General features: G+C 37.7%; 1 long non-coding RNA gene across 2 annotated transcripts in view; it reads right to left on the reverse strand.

Moving 5' to 3' along the window:
* Positions 1–18904, reverse strand: part of LOC143651884 (uncharacterized) — a 115443-nt gene that overhangs the window by 23613 nt on the left and 72926 nt on the right. For both annotated transcript variants that reach the window (XR_013160308.1, XR_013160309.1), the window contains exon 2: positions 7796–7973. This is a non-coding gene — a long non-coding RNA (uncharacterized LOC143651884). The remainder of the gene's footprint in view (positions 1–7795; positions 7974–18904) is intronic.

The raw sequence follows: 18904 nt of genomic DNA on the forward strand, positions 1-18904 counted from the left end.
CCCAGATTCCTTTGCAATTAGGTGTGGCAACTTTGGCCTATAAAACCTCTGCATACTTCTAGGGATGCTTTGCTTTCGCCACGCTCCACTACTTCCTTCTTCCTTTCTATCCATTTAGAACACAGATGTAAGGCTGTAGCAGCCATAAAATCATAAAGTAAATGAGAGGCAAAGACTATGAACAACAGAGCAGAAAGCCAGAAAAAATCTAGAACATTAATATCATGGAACTTCTATGCCAAGTTGGGATGTCTGTTCCAGGACTGTTTTTAAATAAGCCCAGGCTTGTTCAAGCTATCTTTGCCCGGTTTCTGCTAGATACACCCAAACAATTCCACACTCACATATTAATGTTGCTTATCTAGCATCCTAGAGAGTGAAACAGATTTTTCGCTGTTCGCATTCCCACCAAGTGCATAAGCCTAAAGTCTGTGCTTGCTTTGCTCTGAGTCTTCCCTTTTGATTCTCAAGGCTTTCTTTTCAAAACTGATATTTTCTTGAAAGAAGGGTTTTTGGCTTTTGAAAATATTGATTTAAATGTGGGTTTCAAACACCTGTTTTGGAAGTAAAGAACTGAACAGCCATTGATTCTTTTTCCTTGCATTCCAATGATAAAATTCTGAATTCTCAAGAAAATGTGGAAATCTCTGATGACCAGGGGAATGATCATAAACTGGGAACTGTGGAAAATAAATACAGAATTTTTAAGAGACGTTAAGTATAATAAAAGTGAAAACAGGTTTAGAAATTTATTCTGAGCTCTTTTGAATACCCCAGTTATTCGTATTGTTGTCTATAATAGGTTTTCTTTTTTATCCTGTAATTCAGGTTTAACTTGTTTGTCCTGGAGAAAGAGAAGTTATTAAAGCTTACTCCTAGAAACCAAGCCCATGGAATACCAAGCCTGAGAGACTCCCGGAATTAAAATTTGGTTATACAGTATATACCCTAGAAGGGCATCCTGAGCAGCGGAAAGTTTTTGTTTGAGTTCTGACACTACGGCTCAGTGTGTAGACCAAAATGGGACATACACAACCTTCTTCTTAAGATGATTCCAAAGAGCTCATTCAAAATTCATGCAGACAATGTTTAATTCTACTGCTACCAGGGGAAAAGCCCTCTACAGACAAAATAATGAAAAGGAAATAGATGAGCATGAATCTGCATCTTAGAGAAGCTGACAGACCTGGGACACCAAACTCTGTAAGATGATACCAGATCAAAGCCTCCCCAAACCATTGATCCCCAAATCACAAGAAGTGTGAGAATCACCACAGAAAGTAGTAGACTAAAAACTAAAGTCTCTGGAAATCACACAAGATCAGCATCTGTCACTTTGAAGTAATAAAGAAACATCAACTCTTGATATCTATATTTCTCATGAGAAAGTAATTTTCCATAACATATTTTGTGGAGAGGAAGATAACTGAGCTGGCCATCTAGTAAGAATTGAGTTTCAGATACCTTGGGCAAGGGCTCAAACTACTAATTCCAATGTTAGAATCCCTCTGATTCCTAGAGAGAAGCAAGTACACAGATTTGTGAGAAACAAGTTACCAGCATTTAAGTGTTTATGGACTTGGGAAATTACAATGCCACATAATCATATTGTTCATCTTTCAATAAATACATTGCCTTGGATAGTCTTATCCAACTCTTTTCCCTAAAAGAAAATCTCATTTCCTTTCAAGGGTAAAGACTCTAGCTTCTAATTCCTTTGTATCTCAAACAGTGCTAGAGACTACTGGATTCTTACTAAACAAAGATTTTGCGATTTCCAAGATACTCTATATAATTTTTGAATAAGAAAATTCTTATTTAAAAAGCCCCAATTAATCTGTTATAAAAAAATGGCATGACTACTAAGACTCTCAACCATCTAGCAGTTTGCATTTCCTGCCTTTTATTACTAGTACCTTTTATAATCATTCTTTTTCTCTACCATGATTTATGCCCTTTATTCTCTAAGAGGAAAGAAAAAAAAACAGCGCTCCCATCATGAAACTTCTAGCATAGAACTTTGCATTCTTCCATTATCTTCAAACCCACACCCTCACCAAGACTACTTCCATTTCATGAATCTAGGCTCACTAGTCTGTCACCACAAAATAAGCATACGGTACTCTGGTCCTCATCCACCCTTATAAGAATTCATCTGCCCTCGAAGCATCTATCATCTTCTTTGAGAATTCTAGGTACACTGTCACTTTTCTGAAGTAGCTCCCTCAAGCCCTGTTTCCCTGGCCTCCTTGTTAGCCTACTGTGCGCTGGTTCTGCTTAAAGGCTTGAAGTCATTTCTGTTCCTCTGCAGCTACCCCAATGGCAAGGGAGAAACACCAGCCTTCATTTTCTATTCCATCCCAGGAAACGAACAGTCTTCTCCTTATTCTTCACAACTAGTCAACACCAGGTAGCAACTTTTGAAAAACAATCGAAGCCTACATAAAGCAAATTCTGAGTCTGAGATTAGCTTCGCTCTTAAAAAACATTCCTGGTGAAAAGGAAAGAAAGAAAGTTTGCAAGAGAAAGAAGTTGAGATGCAATGCAGTCTTGACAAAGGCTTCAGTCAATCTCATAGGTGTGCTGTACAGCCGGGATAGACCCTCAAGGTGGGTCTGAGCTGTGGCAAGGAAGCCAAGCTCTGCCCTCCTCTAGCAGTCACTGGATACAGGCTTCTCTGGAAAAAGGCTGCAACCTTGGGCAAAACGACTCTTTTCAGCTAAGACAATCCCAAAAGTTGTGGACAGCTGAGGGTTGTCTGTCAGCAGCACACCTTCAATTGAGGGAGTAAGTTCTTCATTCTTGAAGAGGTATCTGGGTAACACATCACAAAGTTTTCTTTATTACATAAGAGCATTACATAACAAGGGGGTCAATAATAAAGGAACTCTATGTTATTTTTTTCTTTTCTCAGCATAATACAGTGATCCCTCTTCTTGCCATGTTAGACATTTTCATTTTCTTCCCACAAATACTACCTATCCTTCAAGTCCAAAGGTTACCATCCACCTATAACCAGTGCCCTGCTGGCAAAGGTGCCAGCTGAGCCCTGATCCAGGATCAAAAGTCTTGGAACTAAAAGAATTTAGAGACAAGAGGGCTGGTAAGTAGTAAAGTTTATTAACACGTTAGAGAGGTTAATGCAGACATACCCAAGGGAGGGACACGCACTGAGTCAAGTGGGCTAGCTAGTTTTATAGCAAAGTTTTGTTGGTAGTAGGCTTCCATAGTAACCTTCGAATACGAGGTGTCTTCTTTGTTTTAGGAGGAGAGAACTAGCAGAATTTGTGGTTTGTTGTAACATACCTAAAGTTTACTTTGGGCAAATGGTTACCAATCTTTATATCCTTATGCTTCCTATTATTAACTAAATATTTGCTTTGGGCCCAGAATTTTACAAGCTTTTATGCTTTAGGGAGGCTTCAATAGTTTTGGGAAGGTTTGGGGGCTGTAGGGAAATTTTTTTCCCAGGAAGTTGAAACTGAAGTTTGCAGCTCTGTTTTAGTTCCTTTGGAACTAGATAAGAAACAAGGTACTTGCAGTTGTCTGTTACTCCTTCAGAGCTGAATAGGAAACCAGGGACTTACAGCTGTCCTATTTTTCCTACTTCACAACTCCATTCCAACTCTAGTCAATTCCTACATCACTAAAGTGTATCACAATTTCTTCACAAGTACTTAATAGCTGTCATAAAATATATTACACAAAAACTATATAAATATCCTGATGCTTCAAAGACTCAAAATCACCTTAAGGAGTTCTTAGAAAAAGGGCACACTACAGATAGTTCTCTACAGCACTTTTACAAATTCTTGCCTAAATTTTTGTCACTAGCAACAATCACCAAAAACCATGTGATAGTTATTAACTATAAGCAAACATGAGTCTGTTTCACAGGGAAAAATGGGTTATTAATATCTTAAACTGTGATGAAAGTTGAACATAACTAGGGGATCTTAAAGAATATAATGTAAACTAGAATGTCTGACCCTTACTGCATTGTATGCACACCAAGGCTAGAAAATAAGTGATAATTTCAGAATGTGAATATTTAAAAGTTCCTTAAAATTCAGCCATTACTAGTCTTCCTAGATCTAGCAATATTTAGTAATATCCTGTCTCCATAACTTTTATAAATCAGATTATTTCTTGAGGAATACCACAGTTTAACCCATGTTTCTCATTATGTTTTTAGGATAACGGAGGCTTTACCAGGCTGGGTGTCACCATGGCTTTGTGACTATGCTGAGCTGATGGCCTCTCCTCTCTATCCAACACCATTTAGAATGCTGGCACCTCCAATATAGTAAAGTCCATTACCCATCTTGTGGATTTGATCGAATATAAAAGAAATTTACCATATTAAATTTTTCACCTGGATAATTGCCTCATAACATAATTTTGTAAACATTTTTATTGGGATACAACATATGTATATAATAAAGTACACAAAAGTTAAGTGCAATCCCCACCCAGATCAAGATGTAGACTATTGCCGGCTTCCAAGAAGACTTTCCCGCATCCTTCTCCTGACAATACTCCCACCCAGAGGTTAACAAATTCTATTTTCTATCACCCTTGATTAGTTTACCTACTCTTGAACTTTATGTAAATGGAATCAACTTCTGATTTAAGCTGCAACATGTAAATAGCTCGGTTCACATCACTCCTACCCTTACAACATGAAAAAAACCTAAACACAATGAAAATCAAAGACTTTTTTTGTACCCTTCACAAATTGAGGTTGCAGGGCAAATGGACACCTCAAATCTGGAAAGACTGCGGAATCCAAAGAACCACAGCTGAGCTATGCTTGCCTGCAGTAAAAGCAGCTGAGCCATCAATTCGTAGGAACATTTAAATTTGACTAATTTCGCAGACTGAATATGGTCAAACTTGAGAGTGGGAAACACCCAGGGGCTGGAGCCTCAACAAAACAAAGTTGAAGTCGCTTCAATAATTTCAGACAAATGTGACTTCAGAACAAGGAAAATTATCAAGGATAAAGAAAAGCATTATGTAATAAGGGAGTGAATTCTCCAAGAAGATTCCTAAATGTGTATGCAGTTAGTAACAGATAATAAATACTGAGGAAAAAAGGAAAGTACTCAAATGAGAAATAATCCAATATTGCAGTTGGAGACTTCAATACTCTTCTTTCAGTAAATGATTGATCAAGCAGGCAAAGAAAAAAAAAATCAGTAAGAACATAGCTGACCTGGATAGTACTATACTCAACTTCATCTAACTGTACAGTGTAGAATACTCCATCCAATAACAACAGAGAGCACATTTTTCTCAACGTCACATGGCATATGCACTAGATAAACCACCTTCTGGGCCTTAAAACACACCTTAGTAAATTTAAAATCACAGAAATCATACAAAGTATGTAAAGTCACAATGGAATTAAATTAGAAAGTACTATGAGAATGATAGCTAGAAAATCCTTCCAAATATTTGGAGATAAACAACAGACTTCTAAAAATAACATATAGGTCAAAGAAAAAGTCTGAAGAGAAATAAAAAGAAATATGTTGAACTAAATGAAGATAGAACTTATCAAAATGTATGGGATGTAGTGAAAATGGTATTTTATTAGAAGCAAATTGAAACAATAAAGTCATATATTAGAAAATAATACAGATCTAAAATCAACAACCTAAGTTTCAACCTTAGAAAACCAGAGAAATAAATGATCTAGGAAAGGCAGTTCCTTCTCTGGAATTTTATTCCATCTATTCTATTCTCCTTAGTGGCACAGGTCTCAAATATCTTTAAAAACACAAGTTTGCAATTTATTTTTTTTTTTAATTTGTTACAGAGGAATTGTTGCCTTCCATGATCCGTTACACCATAACTGTAAGCAGAATTTCAAGTCCATTACATTTAGACAAACATACTTTTTTCATTATTTGGGAACCACATTAAGAAACAGAATTGCAAATGGTCTTAAAACGCAAGTCTTTTGCCTGCAATGTTAAAAAAAACATCTGGAAACAGTAAAGATATCTAGAAAATACAAGATCATTGGCATTACCTACCTACTCATGTCTAAAAGTGGTCCAAATGTGGCCACTTTATAAGCCAGTCAGCAAGCAGTGGACACATTTTTCATGGCCCTACTTCTATATTCCTGGGGTGAAGATAAATCCCAGTTTTCCCGAGACAGTCCCAATTTATATGCATATACCTCTTGTAACTAAGAGCAGCGTCCCCTTTCACTTCCATCTCTATACCAGAGAAATTATGTGGTCCCACTATGATAGCTCAGTTTATTTATAGATGTGAAGCGGGCAGAAAAATTACATTCTTATTTTCACTGCCCCTTCCCCTGATGTTTGTGTATATATCACTCGATATACCTATCAATATACCAATATGTTGGGATTTCTGAACCATGGCCCTATTACCTATTAGAATTATTTGCCTAAGCCAGAGCAAAATTACTCGTGGTCTAAGAATTGTTTAATAACCCACACCTGCCGCTTCAGAATTCCTTCTTTTTTATTAAATGAATGTGCCTGCAGTTTTAAGGAAAGCTAACAAAACTTCACCAATAGTACACCCTCTACCCCCATAGGTTAAATTTGGTTCAGTCCTATTATATTTATTTTTGAGCATAAACTGTGTCGTGTTTTAAAACACTTAGATATGCAGTTTTCTCTTTAAATAAATACTTGAAAAACAGAGTCAGAAAACTGGAATTTATAAAAATCTGCTACTTTTATAGGTAGCATAGAAAACATGCTGCATCCAATTCAATTCTCCAGGGACTGAAATTTGGAAATGAGGCTGAATGATATGCAGATGACAAATTTAGCCCCTAAAGCCTGCTCAATACATTGGAGAAAATCTTGTTGGTTAAATCACTTGAGCCATCAAGTTTTTCATAAAGTATCTCGATATGCTTTTGACTGATGCCATCTGTTATCTACTGAAAAAATTATTTTAGTTTAGAAGGTATTCATCAAATTATAGGTGACATACTTGTTTGAGAATGTACTAGACCATCTGGTTCTATATTTAAAAAAATGTGTCTGAAAAATACTGCCGTCCTATCTCAGCTACACCATCCGTATTTTTCAGAGGCTCTTTTTGTTGAACTCCAAAAACAGAAACACATGCTATTTTTGGCTCCTGGCTAAAGAAGCAAAGACAGACATTTACAAAGAGATTTTTCTAAGCACCATGATATTTTACAGCCATTCACTAAAAGAATAAGCAGGTGCCTAGAAGAATGATGCACGGAGAAGGAAGGGAAGACACACAGTGGTCTCAATGAATATTTCATACCGAATAGAACACTACTAAAACAAAGTGTTTCGGAGAATCCTCTCTGCACATATGAACTTTATAGAACGATTATGCATGTTTTGCTATTGGTAATCATGAAAACTAAGTATTCACTTTACAAATATATTCCTGTATTACTACACTTAGTGTACTAATAATTTATTTTCTTTTCCTCAGAGTGCTTTTTTGTTTATCAAAATAGTAATGGGAAACCTAAGAATATGGTCTCAACCTGTGATTTTCTATTTGATTTCGATAAACTTGTGTAAATCAAACTTTCTCCAACTATAAAATTGACCAATATCTGTTCCTCACCAGGTCAAGGTTTCTCTAGATCAGGCCAAATTTATTTTTAATCCTGTGAACTAAAACGACAGCTCCCAAACACTCATACCATACATCTCCACCAGTTTTCTCAAGACCAGTGTCTTAGTTTCCCAGCTCTTATGACGACTTTCATACAATGGGTTGGTTTAGCAACAGGAATTTATTGACTCACAGTTTCAGAGGCTTGCTTCCTCCCAGGACCGTAACCTCTGGCCAGCCAGTGCTCTTGACCTTTGCCCTCTCACGCGATGTCCCCTCGTTGCTCTTCCAGCTCGGTTGACTTCCGGCTTCTGGCACTTCCCGTGGCATTGTCGCCATGTCTTAAATTTCATCCTGCTGACAATTGACTCCTGTAATCCAGATTAAAGCCCAATCTGACTCAGTTGGCCATGCCTGAATTTAAAATAGCACCTTTAAAAGCTCCTATTTAGAATGGGTTCCCACCCACAGGTATGGATTAAAATGAAGAACATGTCTTTAGTCGGGGTACATAATTCAACTTACACAATATGCCCTCTGGACTTCAAAAGGACATATTCCTCCCATATGCAAAATAAATTCATTCCATCAGAACAACCCTGAAGCTTTAAGTCATTTCAGTAAAACCACTAAGTACAAAGTCTCAGGTGTGGTCAACTGCTGGGGAAAAAATTTCTCTGCGGCCCTGTGAAACCCAGAAAACAAATGATCTGTTTCCAGTGGTGGGAGGGGCATAAGATAGATATTCCAAAGAGGGAGAAATCAGAAAGAAAACAGGGGCCACATATCCCCAAACAAAGCTGAAATCCAGCTGGGCAAACCCCTTTAGATTTCAAGGTCTGAGAGTCATCTGTGAATTGATGCTTTGTCCTCCAGGTCTGCAGAAATGGCTGCCCCACCCCTTCCAAACACTTTTGCACTGCCCATTGGGGTATAGGCTTCTTCTTCTACAAGCACTGGAATGGAAGTAAGGCTGTCCTCAAAACTGCCAGAGCACAGACCCCACCCTCTCTGAGCATTGCAGTGCTGACACTCTCCTTGAACACTGGGGCACAAGCCCAGCCCCTTCCAAGTAAAAAGGGCACACCTGCTGTTTCACACATTTGGGTGGGCCTGCTTTCTTAGCCCAAGGAGATCTTTTTTGGCCCAGACCTCTGCTTTCACAGTTCTGCCCTTGAAATGATTCTTCCTTCAATTCGTTCCTTATCTGTCCTTTTTAATCCAGATCAACAGTGGTTCCAACCAAAAAATTTTGCAAAAAGCTTGTCATATTTGTGTATAGTTCAAGGGGGTCCAAACCATCAGACAAAAGAACTTTCCATAGATCATTCCTGGATAACTGCATTTCTGATCCTGATTCTACCGAAATGGCTGAGTGCTTCCATGTTCAGCCATGATGTCTTTAGAAAAGCATTGTTCAGATAAATCCTCACATGGATCCCTGTTCTCTGGGAACTCATTTCCTGAAAACTCAAGGAGATCCCTGATAGAGTCACTTCTGCCCTGGTCTCAGGACATACCCTCTGGATAGGCTGAGAATTTTCAAAATAATCAATTTCTGGTTCCATTTTGATTCTCAGATTATTCCTTTCTTCTCACATTTCACTATAAACTGCAAGGAGAAACAGGTGGTACTTTCCACACATAGCCTGGAGATCTCCTCAGCTAAATATTCAAGTTCATCAATTTCAAGCTTCACTTTCAGTCAGACATCAGAACACAATTTTACCAAGTTATCTGCTACTTTGTAACAATGATCACTTTTCCTCTATTTCCAATAGCACATTCATCATTTTCTTCTAAGGCCCCTTCAGAAATACCTTAAACATCCAGATTTCTACCAACTGTCTCTTCAAACCAGTCCAAGCTTTTTCTATCAATTCCTCACAATTCTTTCAGTCTCTACTCATCAGTCAATCCCAAAGTCATTTCCTTATTTTGAAATATTCCTAATAGCAATGCCACACTTTCAATTACCAAAACCTGTCTTAGTTTCACAGCTGTGATCAAAATACTATAAAATGGGTTGGCCTAAACAATGGGAATTTATTGACTCATGGTTGCAAAGCTAAAAGTCCAAAATTGAAATGTCAGCAAGACAATGCTTTCTCCCCAAAGATTATGTTATTATGAGGCTGGCTGGCTGGCTGCCCATGATCCTTGGTCAATAACTTTTTTTGTCCTATGGCAGTGCACATGGTAGCATTTTCTCCTTTCTCATCTGGATTCCACTGACTTCAAGTTTCTGGCTCTTCCTGTGGGATTTCTGTACGCATGAATTTCATTCTGCTCATAAAGGACTCCATTAATGCAGATTAAAGCCAACCTGATTCAAGTGGTCACACCTTAATTAAAATAGCATCTTCAGGGACTTCCTGGAAGATGGCGGCTTAGTAAGACGCGCGGATCTTAGTTTCTTCTCCAGGACACCTACTAGGGGAGTAGAAACGATACAGAAAGCGCCCAAAGCCACAACAGAGATAAAAAAGACAGCGTACCCCATCCTGGAACGGCTGGCTGGCTGAGAGAAGCAGCTCGGGTGAGATCGCCGAGGCGCGCGGGCCTTACCGGGCGGGTGGCAAGCGGCCGGAGTTACTCCCTTCCCCCTTCCCGGGCCGGCTGGGAGAATTGGAGAGGTGGTCCCCTGAAACCAAGGCGACTGGTGCCCACACCACGCGCAGCCCCCGGACCAACTGAGAGAATTGGATCGGAAACCCCCAGGCCGCGGAGAACGGTGACCCCGTGACTCCCGGGGAACGTGCACTCTCTCGGGCGGGCCGCTGCCGCTGGCGCCCTCCCGCCACGCTTGTTGCCCAGGGCCGACTAGGAAATTCGGACGGGCTCTTTCCCTGGCTGCAGCGACCAGCAACCCTCCCTGCGTTCGGACCCCGGGCCGGCTCAAGCCGCTTCGGCTAGCGAACCCCCAGGACGGTGAGAGTTTTCCAAAGTTAAAGGTCCCACAGCACCTTTTACTGGTGGGACCCGCAGACAAACGTGTGCCACGAGCGCCACCTACTGGGCAGGATAAGAAAAACAGAACCCAGAGATTTCACAGAAAAATATTACAACCTTGCTGGGTCCAACACCAAGAGAAATCTGAATAAATGCCCAGACGCCAGCAGCAGAAGATAACTGTCCACGCTCAAAAGATTGAGAATATGGCTCAGTCAAAGGAACAAACCAATAGCTCAAATGAGACACAAGAGCTGAGACAACTAATGCTGAATATACGAACAGAAATGGAAAACCTCTTCAAAAATGAAATCGATAAATTGAGGGAGGACATGAAGAGGACATGGGCTGAACATAAAGAAGAAATAGAAAAACTGAAAAAACAAATCGCAGAACTTATGGAAGTGAAGGATAAAGTAGCAAACATAGAAAAAATAATGGATAGCTACAATGATAGATTTAAAGAGACAGAAGATAGAATTAGTGATTTGGAGGATGGAACATCTGAATTCCAAAAAGAAACAGAAACTATAGGGAAAAGAATGGAAAAATTTGAACAGGGTATCAGGGAACTCAAGGACAATATGAACCGCACAAATATACGTGTTGTGGGTGTCCCAGAAGGAGAAGAGAAGGGAAAAGGAGGAGAAAAACTAATGGAAGAAATTATCACTGAAAATTTCCCAACTCTTATGAAAGACCTAAAATTACAGATCCAAGAAGTGCAGCGCACCCCAAAGAGATTAGACCCAAATAGGCATTCTCCAAGACACTTACTAGTTAGAATGTCAGAGGTCAAAGAGAAAGAGAAGATCTTGAAAGCAGCAAGAGAAAAACAATCCATTACATACAAGGGAAACCCAATAAGACTTTGTGTAGATTTCTCAGCAGAAACCATGGAAGCTAGAAGACAGTGGGATGATATATTTAAAATACTAAAAGAGAAAAACTGCCAACCGAGACTCCTATATCCAGCAAAATTATCCTTCAAAAATGAGGGAGAAATTAAAACATTCTCAGACAAAAAGTCACTGAAAGAATTTGTGACCAAGAGACCAGCTCTGCAAGAAATACTAAAGGGAGCACTAGAGTCAGATACAAAAAGACAGAAGAGAGAGATATGGAAAAGAGTATAGAAAGAAGGAAAATCAGATATGATATATATAATACAAAAGGCAAAATGTTGGAGGAAAATATTATCCAAACAGTAATAACACTAAATGTCAATGGACTGAATTCCCCAATCAAAAGACATAGATTGGCAGAATGGATTAAAAAACAGGATCCTTCGATATGCTGTCTACAGGAAACACATCTTAGACCCAAAGATAAACATAGGTTGAAAGTGAAAGGTTGGGAAAAGATATTTCATGCAAATAACAACCAAAAAAGAGCAGGAGTGGCTATACTAATATCCAACAAATTAGACTTCAAATGTAAAACAGTTAAAAGAGACAAAGAAGGACACTATATACTAATAAAAGGAACAATTAAACAAGAAGACATAACAATCATAAATATTTACGCACCGAATCAGAATGCCCTAAAATACGTGAGGAATATACTGCAAACACTGAAAAGGGAAATAGACCCATATACCATAATAGTTGGAGACTTCAACTCACCACTCTCATCAAGGGACAGAACATCTAGACAGAGGATCAACAAAGAAATAGAGAATCTGAATATTACTATAAATGAACTAGACTTAATAGACATTTATAGGACATTACATCCCACAACAGCAGGATACACCTTTTTCTCAAGTGCTCATGGATCATTCTCAAAGATAGACCATATGCTGGGTCACAAAGCAAGTCTTAACAAATTTAAAAAGATTGAAATCTTACACAACACTTTCTCGGACCATAAAGGAATGATGTTGGAAATCAATAATAGGCAGAGTGCGAGAAAATTCACAAATACGTGGAGGCTCAACAACACACTCCTAAACAACGACTGGGTCAAAGAAGAAATTGCAAGAGAAATTAGCAAATACCTCGAGGCGAATGAAAATGAAAACACAACATATCAAAACTTATGGGACGCAGCAAAGGCAGTGCTAAGAGGGAAATTTATTGCTCTAAATGCCTATATCAGAAAAGAAGAAAAGGCAAAAATTCAGGAATTAACTATCCATTTGGAAGAACTGGAGAAAGAACAGCAAGCTAACCCCAAAGCAAGCAAAAGGAAAGAAATAACAAAGATTAGAGCAGAAATAAATGAAATCGAAAACATGAAAACAATAGAGAAAATCAATAAGGCCAGAAGTTGGTTCTATGAGAAAATCAATAAGATTGATGGGCCCTTAGCAAGATTGACAAAAAGAAGAAGAGAGAGGATGCAAATAAATAAGATCAGAAATGGAAGAGGAGACATAACTACTGACCTCACAGAAATAAAGGAGGTAATAACAGGATACTATGAACAACTTTACGCTAATAAATACAACAATTTAGAGGAAATGGACGGGTTCCTGGAAAGACATGAACAACCAACTTTGACTCAAGAAGACATAGATGACCTCAACAAACCAATCACAAGTAAAGAAATTGAATTAGTCATTCAAAAGCTTCCTAAAAAGAAAAGTCCAGGACCAGATGGCTTCACATGTGAATTCTACCAAACGTTCCAGAAAGAATTAGTACCAATTCTCTTCAAACTCTTCAAAAAAATCGAAGTGGAGGGAAAACTACCTAATTCATTCTATGAAGCCAACATCACCCTCATACCAAAACCAGGCAAAGATATTACAAAAAAAGAAAACTACAGACCAATCTCTCTAATGAATACAGATGCAAAAATCCTCAATAAAATTCTAGCAAATCGTATCCAACAGCACATTAAAAGAATTATACATCATGACCAAGTAGGATTCATCCCAGGTATGCAAGGATGGTTCAACATAAGAAAATCAATTAATGTAATACACCATATCAACAAATCAAAGCAGAAAAATCACATGATCATCTCAATTGATGCAGAGAAGGCATTCGACAAGATTCAACATCCTTTCCTCTTGAAAACACTTCAAAAGATAGGAATACAAGGGAACTTCCTTAAAATGATAGAGGGAATATATGAAAAACCCACAGCTAATATCATCCTCAATGGGGAAAAATTGAAAACTTTCCCCCTAAGATCAGGAACAAGACAAGGATGTCCACTATCACCACTATTATTCAACATTGTGTTGGAGGTTCTAGCCAGAGCAATTAGACAAGAAAAAGAAATACAAGGCATCAAAATTGGAAAGGAAGAAGTAAAACTATCACTGTTTGCAGACGATATGATACTATACGTCGAAAACCCGGAAAAATCCACAACTAAACTACTAGAGCTAATAAATGAGTACAGCAAAGTAGCAGGTTACAAGATCAACATTCAAAAATCTGTAGCATTTCTATACACTAGTAATGAACAAGCTGAGGGGGAAATCAAGAAACGAATCCCATTTACAATTGCAACTAAAAGAATAAAATACCTAGGAATAAATTTAACTAAAGAGACAAAAAACCTATATAAAGAAAACTACAAAAAACTGCTAAAAGAAATCACAGAAGACCTAAATAGATGGAAGGGCATACCGTGTTCATGGATTGGAAGACTAAATATAGTTAAGATGTCAATCCTACCTAAATTGATTTACAGATTCAATGCAATACCAATCAAAATCCCAACAACTTATTTTTCAGAAATAGAAAAACCAATAAGCAAATTTATCTGGAAGGGCAGGGTGCCCCGAATTGCTAAAAACATCTTGAGGAAAAAAAACGAAGCTGGAGGTCTCGCGCTGCCTGACTTTAAGGCATATTATGAAGCCACAGTGGTCAAAACAGCATGGTATTGGCATAAAGATAGATATATCGACCAATGGAATTGAATAGAGTGCTCAGATATAGACCCTCTCATCTATGGACATTTGATCTTTGATAAGGCAGTCAAGCCAACTCACCTGGGACAGAGCAGTCTCTTCAATAAATGGTGCCTAGAGAACTGGATATCCATATGCAAAAGAATGAAAGAAGACCCATCTCTCACACCCTATACAAAAGTGAACTCAAAATGGATCAAAGATCTAAACATTAGGTCTAAGACCATAAAACAGTTAGAGGAAAATGTTGGGAGATATCTTATGGATCTTACAACTGGAGGCGGTTTTATGGACCTTAAACCTAAAGCAAGAGCACTGAAGAAGGAAATAAATAAATGGGAACTCCTCAAAATTAAACACTTTTGTGCATCAAAGAACTTCATCAAGAAAGTAGAAAGACAGCCTTCACAATGGGAGACAATATTTGGAAATGATATATCAGATAAAGGTCTAGTATCCAGAATTTATAAAGAGATTGTTCATCTCAACAACAAAAAGACAGCCAACCCAATTACAAAATGGGAAAAAGACTTGAACAGACACCTCTCAGAAGAGGAAATACGGATGGCCAAGAGGCACATGAAGAGATGCTCAATGTCCCTGGCCATTAGAGAAATGCAAATCAAAACCACAATGAGATATCATCTCACACCCACCAGAATGGCCATTATCAACAAAACAGAAAATGACAAGTGCTGGAGAGGATGCGGAGAAAGAGGCACACTTATCCACTGTTGGTGGGAATGTCAAAGGGTGCAACCACTGTGGAAGGCAGTTTGGCGGTTCCTCAAAAAGCTGAATATAGAATTGCCATACGACCCAGCAATACCATTGCTAGGTATCTACTCAAAGGACTTAAGGGCAAAGACACAAACGGACATTTGCACACCAATGTTTATAGCAGCATTATTTACAATTGCAAAGAGATGGAAACAGCCAAAATCTCCATCAACAGAAGAGTGGCTAAACAAACTGTGGTATATACATACGATGGAATATTATGCAGCTTTAAGACAAGATAAACTTATGAACCATGTAATAACATGGATGGACCTAGAGAATATTATGCTGAGTGAATCCAGCCAAAAACTAAAGGACAAATACTGTATGGTCCCACTGATGTGAACGGACATTCGAGAATAAACTTGAAATATGTCATTGGTAACAGAGTTCAGCAGGAGTTAGAAACAGGGTAAGACAATGGGTAATTGAAGCTGAAGGGATACAGACTGTGCAACAGGACTAGATACAAAAACTCAAAAATGGACAGCACAGTAATACCTAATTGTAAAGTAATCATGTTAAAACACTGAATGAAGCTGCATCTGAGCTATAGGTTTTTGTTTTGTTTTGTTTTGTTTTGTTTTGATTTTACTATTATTACTTTTATTTTTTTCTCTATATTAACATTCTATATCTTTTTCGGTTATGTTGCTAGTTCTTCTAAACCAATGCAAATGTACTAAGAAATGATGATCATGCATCTATGTGATGATGTTAAGAATTAATGATTGCATGTGTAGAATGGTATGATCTCTAAATGTTGGGTTAATTTCTTTTTTTCCGTTAATTAAAAAAAAAAAAAAAAAGAGAAGGGATAATTGGAGATGAAGGGATACAGACTGTACAACGGGACTGGATATAAAAACTCAGAAATGGACAGCACAATACTACCCAATTGTAATGCAATTATGTTAAAACACTGAATGAAGCTGCATGTGAGGTATAGGTTTATTGTTTTTGTTTTTTTTGTTTTTTTTTCTTTCTATTATTGTTTTAATCTTATTCTGTTGTCTTTTTATTTCTTTTCCTAATCGATGCAAATGTACTAAGAAATGATGAATATGCAACTATGTGATGTTATTAAGAATTACTGATTGTACATGTAGATTGGAATGATTTCTAATTGTTTTGTTAATTCTTTTTTTAATTAATAAAAAAAAAATAGCATCTTCAAAAGGTCCTAGTTATAATGAGTTCACACCAGTGGGAATTGATTAAGATTAATAAATTGTCTTTTTCTGGGGGTACATAATTCAAGCTGCCACAACCACCATGAATAAAAGAAGCCCAGTTTTTCTGTTAAGATATTCATATATTTCAGCACATTTAAATATTTACTCATTTATGCATTTAAAAGCATTTATTGAGCATTTAATATATGGTAAGCAATGCTAAGCACTGAGGATCTAATAATGAATAAAAACTGTCATGGCCCCAACCCTCAATGAACTTAAAGTCTAGTATATGAAAGAAACATATGATGATGCAATCAACAAAACAAACATGATGAATGCATAATAGGGATATTGGAATTAGTCAGAAAGATCACAGTAGGTGCCTCTGAGGAAGTAATACATGAGATAAGATATGAACAGTGAGTAGGGGTTGACTCAACAAAATGAGGAAATAGCATTCCAAAACAAAAAGTAGTACCAAGTATAGGCTTCACTTTGAAAGAACTTTGGTGTGATGTAACACAATATATATCTGGGAAGGAATTAGCATTCCAAATAAAATGCTTAAGCAATATTTTAGCAGATTTTTTAAAGCAACTTTACTGAGATATATTCATATACCATATAATCATTCAAAGTATACAATCAGTGGCTCACAGTATCATCATATAGATGTGCACTCATCACCAAAATCAATTTTAGAACATTTTCATTCCTCAAAAAAATAAAAATAAAGAAGAAAACCCAAAACATCCCATACTCCTCATCACTCCTTATTGTTCATTTATTTTTTGTCTTTATTTTCTCACTCATCTGCCCAAGAGTTGGATAAAGGAAATGCCAGTAACAAGGTTTTCACAATCACATAGTCACACTGTAAAAGTTATATAGTTATATAATCATCATCAAGAATCAAGGCTACTGTATTACAGTTCAACAGTTTCAGGTATTTCCTTCTAGCTATTCTAATACACTAGAAACTAAAAAGGAGTATCTACATAATGCATAAGAATAACCTCTAAAATTATCTATTGACTCTATCTGTTAGCCACTGAGACTTTATTTTGTTTCATTTCTTTTCCACTTTTGGTCAAGAAGGCATTCTCAATCCCATGATGCCAGGGCCAGGCTCATCCCTGGGAGCCATGTCTCATGGTGCCGGGGAGATTTACACTCCTAGGTGTCATGTCCCATATAGGGGGGAGGATAGTGAGTTTATTTGCAGAGTTGGCTTAGAGAGAGAAATCACATCTGAGCTAAAAAAAGATGTTCTCCTGAGGTGAATCTTAGGCATAATTATAAGTAGGCTTAGCTTCTCCTTTGCGGGAATAAATTTCATAAGGGTAAGCCCCAAGATCAAGGGCTTGGCTTATTAAATTGGAAGTCTCTAATGCATGAGAGAATATGAGGAATTCCCCACGTGAGGAAGTATAATATTTCCACATTCCCCCTCGCCAGCCCCTCAAGGGGACTTTGGAAATACTTTTTTTTATTTTCTGCCCAAATTATTCTGGGATATATTTGGGTATTAAATTGGCCTGTACAAAATAACAATATCTCATTCCCTATTCAAGTTTCCATGTAATGAGGTTGTTTGAATAAACTAACCATACATGTTAGATAGTGTACTACAGAAAATACAAATTTTGTACCACATAAAATATAACTTTTGAACAAAATAAACATCTCTTCCTTTGGACTCGCACAGAAGTTGAAGTTTTAAAATAGAGTCACTATCATTCTTTACCTCATATTCTGATTTACTGTAGTCCTAACCAGATCACCTTCATTCATATCTCTAATTAAAGTATGATCTCTTTTTCAGCTTCTTTAACAGTTGTTGTAGGGGGAAATGGTGACTTTCAGAGTTGCAGAACTCTAAGTCTGAGTCTCAGGTCTCACACAGATACCCAAAGTTCCAGGAATTGACCAGGTTATACACGAACAGCTCAGCAACTCAGAATTTAGAAATAAAAGTTAAAACTGAGGAAAAATGTGACTGATATAAAAGCTTACAGTCTAGGAACCTTTACTATAAGCCTTATTGAACATTCTGTACTCCTTAATTGTTGAGTATCCAATCTCTGCCCATGTTCTATCCCCTGATAGCCTGCACTCTCAAGTTCAATTTTGAGAGTTTGCACATTATAATTAGTCCATATTAGTGAGGCCTTACAATATTTGTCCTTTTGTTTCTAGCTCATTTCATTCAACATAATGTCCTCATGGTTCATTCCTCTTGTTGCATGCCTCACAACTTCATTACTTCACGCAGCTGCTCAATATTCCATTGTATATAAACACTACAGTTCACCCTTCCATTCATTAGTGGATATACCCTTAGGCCACCTCCATCCATTGCAAATTGTGGATACTGCCACCGTAAACACCAGTGTGCAAATGTCCATTCGTGTCTCTGCTTTCAGTTCTTCCAGGTGTATTCCTCTTAACGGGGTTGCAGGATCGTGTGGCAACCCTATACTCAGTCTCCTGTGGAGTCATCACCCTGCCCTCTAGA

Source organism: Tamandua tetradactyla, chromosome 1, assembly GCF_023851605.1.
Source record: "Tamandua tetradactyla isolate mTamTet1 chromosome 1, mTamTet1.pri, whole genome shotgun sequence".
Classification (NCBI taxonomy): Eukaryota; Metazoa; Chordata; class Mammalia; order Pilosa; family Myrmecophagidae; genus Tamandua; species Tamandua tetradactyla.